General features: G+C 42.2%; 1 long non-coding RNA gene across 2 annotated transcripts; it reads right to left on the bottom strand.

The window, feature by feature from the left end:
• Positions 1-2022: 2022 nt before the first annotated feature.
• On the bottom strand, positions 2023-5361 carry LOC125548288 (uncharacterized). Of its 2 annotated transcripts, XR_007300972.2 has the most exons (4): positions 5009-5352; positions 4251-4381; positions 3027-3170; positions 2023-2506 (listed from the first exon to the last, which is right to left on the bottom strand). It is a non-coding gene; the product is annotated as an uncharacterized LOC125548288 (long non-coding RNA). The 2 variants fall into 2 exon arrangements; XR_007300971.2 differs by having other exon boundaries at positions 3027-4381; positions 5009-5361.
• Between the last annotated feature and the right edge of the window lie 662 nt (positions 5362-6023).

Below are 6023 nucleotides of genomic sequence, written 5' to 3' on the forward strand. Positions count from 1 at the left end.
ACTAATTTGTATCTAGCTATTACCATCCACATGTACAGAATGGAAAGCATATATACACACATTAAAACAGAACATATAATAACAGAAAATAGAGTAGACACATTGAAACAGAGAAATAAATAGAGCAATACTATGATTGCTGTGGATACATAGCTATCCACATCGCAACGACTCAACAAAATATAACGCGTCCATGAGACCATGACCAGCAGCCCTTGCCCATGGCAGCTCTTGGCTCTGCCTGAACTCGTGCAGGCGTTCCTCCAAGCGGTCAACACGCTCGCGGTACATCTGGAGCGCGATCTCGAGCTCCAAGTTGGCCATTTCATTGGAGATCACCAGCTCGGCGATGCGACGGCCATGTTCCTCTACTTTGCCCAGGTGGACACCTGGGCCAAGGAGGCTGTCGAGCCTACCGACCAGCGCGTTGGCATCGAGAAGGCCGCGGACAATGCGAACGGCGCGACCCATGCGAACGGCGGGGCGAGCGTCCAGTGCAAGTACGGTGCGGCCAGCCTCTGGTGCAAGTACAATGCAGAGGGCCTGTGCCCAGTCCTGGAGAGGAATGGGGGTACTGACGGGATGTGTACCTAGTTGCGAAGCCCCGTCGATAGTAGGCAAGCACCGATGGATCCGCTCTTGCTATGCGGCACATCACGCCTCACGTTCTGTGTGCTCCAACGGTCTCGCCGTGCGGCGAGCCGCAGCCTATCGGCGCGAACGAGCCTAGCTTGCTCTGCTACGCGCCATCGATGATGTTGTGCGCCGAGCTGCAGCCTCTCGACGCTGACATGCCTATCTTGATCCGCGGCGCTGAAGCGCCATGCACCAACGGTCTGCTCAACCCTGGCGATGACGCGCATCACGACATCATCCATCGCGTTGCTGGGGAGCGCCTCGGCCTCGACGGACCATGGTGCCTGCTCATTTTCCTTGTCGACGAGGTTGATGGCACATGTGGCGCTTTGGTGGGTTGGCATGCTTGGAAAAGGTGGATGTGCTACAGGCTGCGCTTGTTGCCTCCGTGCGCCGCGCACCGCCTAGGTTTATGCTCAATATTGCCGGGTGGCAGGAAACAAGTGAGGAAATGGCGGGAAATGGTGGCGTGTTCATAAAACACCATTAATTAATGGAAACTTAGCATATAAAGAACATCGAGCTAGCACAATAAGTAGATGATGATAAGATGAACACGGACCACACTAGGAAACCCGTCGGTGATGAATTCATCAATTGCAAACAGTTGTATACTAGCAATCGTTTTCCCACAATACACACGGCTTATTCCATCACAAACAGGTCCGATGGATCAACTGTATGCCACGTACCGCACATTTTCAAAAAGTAATGCGGTAGACCTTCTTTAACATGTGATAAAAAAGACCTCAAGGTTAATTTAACTGATGGGATGGATCATAGTGGTCATTTAATTTGACCTGTATGACCCATCCCATCAGTTAATTTAACATCAAGACAACTTCCCATGCAGTCACCCATCTGATGGCTACTCCAGCCTGAGCACAGTTAACTTGAGAGTTCTCTTAGATGAGCTATTGGTGGAACAACTAGTCCTTGCTAATATAGGATGCCTCTTCGCATCCTTATTGCGTACCCGGATGACCGCCCGTCGCCCAATGGCCAATATATGTTGTCACTACAAGAGATCAGGCCTACTGTGACGTGCCAAAATATGTCATCGAATAGCTAATAACGTCACAAATTACCCTTGAGTGACGTTTCATGGGCGTCACAAGCATCGACACGGAATCCCCGTCACAGATTACTCCTAGTGACGCCATGCACAAAAATGTGTCACTGAAATTGGGACCTTCGGTGACGTTTTCTAGAATGTCAACAACTTGCTATTTCTATGACAGTCGACTAATGTCACATGTAGGAGCAAAGATGCCATATTGTACTATATTCAGTGACGGAGCAACATCACCGACTTCATGCCACACCAACACCGAGCAGATTATACCACTACTAGCATCACTACTTTCATTATTAATGAAAAGGATATCATCAAAATATATTTATTTTATTTCAAATAATTTACAATGTATTATCAAATCTACTATATTGAAATGAAAAACAAATTATATTATACATCCAATGGTCTCCCCATATCATCTACTAAGTAGAAATGATAATAAAAATAACACCGACTCAAGTTTGACACGACAATAGAGAAGATAAAAAGTAATATTTTGATAACTAAAAGATCACATGTGTTGTCCTAATTATTGCAATGTATGATTCAGCAAGGATGGCCTTCATGCACCATCAAGTTTCGTCTGATTTGCTTGCTGAGTTGCTTGAGCCCTTGAGAGAATACCAATCAGTTTATCTGTCTCATGTTGCTTCTTTTCCCAGGCTTCATTCTTCTCTTGTCAGCTCTTCTTCACAACTTCCAATTCTTCTTGATGCTTCCTCTACATCTTTCAAATGATCTGTCTTATGCTTTAAGTCTCACGGGTAACTCCTCCTTGTGCCTATAAGTTGACTAAACACAACGTGTTTCATCTTAATGAGATGAAAAGATAACAAGGACTAATAGTACCACTAAGAAGCTTACAAGTCATCAAATTATGAATCTAAGATCATTATTAAATGACATGCAATCAAGAATAACTCATGACGGTTCAAAAAACATTACTACTGCATAATATATGAAATCCTAACATTATTAAATGACAGGCAAGCAAGTCTTGTTTGCATGGGTGTCTTTGGAAAACTCAATGGGACTTGGGTCATGATTATTGTACTTGTCTTTTTTCTACACGATATATGAAATCCTAACATTACTACTCTATATATAATGTGGTAGACATAGGACTAGAAGTAAGGAATTTGGAATTCTTAAAAGTTTACCGAAATGGGCAACATAAGACCTAGATCCAATCCTTTGGTGATGCTTATAGTGCACAGTGACATACACATGATACGAGCAATGCAGAATTAAAGCCGCTTAATCCAGATTGAAGTGCATATTATTGAAGATGTATGTTCACACGATATATTACCATTGCTTTCGACATAGGAAGAGCGGCTTCCTCTTCATCTCCTTTCCTTCCTCCCCTTTCCTTCAAATACGCCTCACCCTTTATTTTCCGTTCCGCAAGATATGCTCTGCTTCCCCACCGGTGGCATGATTTTAGTAACTTAAGCTAGAAAAGATGACAGGGAGTGAACTAAATGAATTGCCAAAATACATAGATTGTGTAAAATAATTGTAAACATCTGACACTGCTAACAAGCAGTTCATGTCAGATTACATAAAGAGAAAATGAAGACTTCATGTGTTCTGATGTAACAAGTGAAGCAAGCAACATGTAAGATGCAACCGGGGCACAGTCAAGGAGAAGCGGCCAACAACCCTAGAAAAACAAGACCGGGAAGTTCAGAACAAAAAACAACAAAAATAATATCATTACTGTAGGTTCTGTCATAGTTCAGAAAAGCAAAAAGTTTAATATACTGTTTCAAAACTAAGGCTCGATGGATGATGCTCTATGTTTCTAAAGTAGGAGCAGCTTATTCAAGTAGTGGACACTCCACTTATAGCTAGACCTTTATGTAGCAAGTTAACAATCAGCTTTGATTTTACCAGTTTAGTAAAGGAAAATTGAGTGTTGGTCAAAGCTTATTTTTTCGAAACTTGCATCGTATCTCCCAATTTCAATTTAACTACCATTGAATCATTTTTCACAAAGAGACCATGATTCCTCAAGGGAAAAATAAAGGAAAACTCGTACCAGCTTGAAGTGTCGACATGTGAGGAATAGAACAACCCAAAAAGAACAAATAAAATTTAGAGTAACCATAGGCAGTCATGCAAATATTGTCTACGGAAAGGTATGTTGGTACTGACTAATTCCTGTGGCTCTGCACTGGAAATCATGCAAGTGTAATCGATGATAATGATCATAAGACCCTATGAAATGTACATCGACCATCCTATATAACATGCCATGGTGTCTGGCAAAAATTCAAATCTTCACAGTACCTGTGCCGACTCAAATATACCAATACCAAAATTCTAATCTGGGAAAGCCCATGAACATCATCTTCACACTAACATATAATTTTCTGTATGCAAGAGTATCCATACAAGCACATACCAAAGAAACAGCATATGTAATACAGCATCCAAGCTGCCATCATCTTTACATATATTTAATTTATATACACAGAATGTAAATAGTTAATGAAGCTGTGAAAGATATGAGAACCATCAAAAATCTTACTCGGCTATTCTCTATGAATAAGGTTGGAAGCGCTTTGGAGTAACCTTCTGAAAATCTAAAATAGAAAACAAAGCTCATGCCTTCCCCATCGGTTTTCATTCTCTAAGTGTGAAAGCAGGATATAGTGGAACCTGATAAAAATGCATAAAAGACGACATTGTCAAACCACTGATTACAAAAGGTAACAACGACAAAGAATGTGAGTACGAAAAGAACTGTAGTTAAGCAAAATTTCAAATTCATTAATCTTAATTACACAACTGATAATTCGCCGATTTACTGCAATAGAATTCAGGCACGTCATTCTCCTTAGTCACAGTTGATAAGGGGCTCTATCATGCCCCTTTGTATCAGGATTGGGCAATAGACGACTGGTTACTGGGAGCACTAGCGACTCCTTGGAGCCTAGTTCAAATCCCTATGGGGCGAAACTAAAGCTTGTTGATTTATTTTGTAGAATGAACTAGACATGCCGTAAAGAAATCTCTAAACTAAGGTCGTGCGTCTGATAGTTAACTACATTTTGCGTAATGGCTAACTGACTGCAGTAGCATATCTTCAGATTCAGGCCTTTTTTTACCATAGCTGCTGTAGCAAACGTAAAACCAGGTTCACTACTGCAGTTTTGAACAGATCTATCAATAGGATATAAAGTAAAGTTATCTAGTAGGAGGCTCAGACTTTTTACCATAGCAGGCTGTGGAAAATCCTAATTACAGAGAAGGACGGGATGATGAGTAGTATGCATGAACCCTAACCATTGAACATCAAGGGGTGGCGGGATGAGGAAGTCACAAAGAGACGCCGCCAATCGCAGGGGAGAAGAGAGCCGGGTGCTCGCAGGGCGGGTTGATGCGGTGGATCTATGTTCGGCGGTGCCGCGGTGGGGCGGCCTCCTCCAATCTTCCATAGCCGGTCGCTGCAATTGGGGGGAGAAGAGGGCCGGGTCCTCGCAGGGCAGGATGTTGAGGTAGATACGAGCTCAGCCGGTGGGACGGCCTCCCTCGATCCGCCGTCGCTGATCGCTGTAATCGGGGCTGTAGTCATGGGGAGAAGAGAGAGCCGGTTAAATCGGGGGAGAAGATAAATGCGGGGTAGGCGGTGGCTCTTCGCGGGTGAAATAGAAGGGAGGAAAATTGGCTGTGTCTCTGACGGGTGGGGACACAGGGTCGATGCGGGAAAATTTAGAGAAGTGGAGGGTGGAGAGAGAAAGTTTTTTCGTTGGGGAGATGGTTTATTTTCAGAATTTCATTTCCACTTTAATTCGAAATAAATAGCAAATAATTATTAAAAAATGTAAATCTTACATAGTACACACTATGATGTGGTATTTTTCATGTTCTTTTTTTGGAAAACTGTAAATAAATATGTGGAAGGTTGTACACCAGGGCTCTTAACTACGAGTATGTGATTTGAAGAAAAAATACAAATGACTAAAGATTTCTTTTAACTCTTTTAATAAATAAAACCTTTTTTAATGTATAAAACTCCTTTTTGATCACGAGCTCTCACTGGCGGTGGCATGTGCAAATAGACAGGAGGTGGTTCGATCACTTTACCCAACACACTAATCAATTGACTTAAAATTGGACCTACTGTTCCTCTAAGTATCCACGATAGACATCTTTTTTGCCGGCCACTACCTACCATTTTTATTTTGAGATAGAACCAAGAAAATACAACGCCATATGCATCACCTCACGAATGCCTGTAATATCCTCTTTCTGCCACTGGCTATTTATATTAGATATTATAAAATAATTATCACTCGAT

Source organism: Triticum urartu, chromosome 3A (genome assembly GCF_056163025.1).
Source record: "Triticum urartu cultivar PI428250 chromosome 3A, HENAU_Tu73, whole genome shotgun sequence".
In the NCBI taxonomy this organism is placed as follows: domain Eukaryota; kingdom Viridiplantae; phylum Streptophyta; class Magnoliopsida; order Poales; family Poaceae; genus Triticum; species Triticum urartu.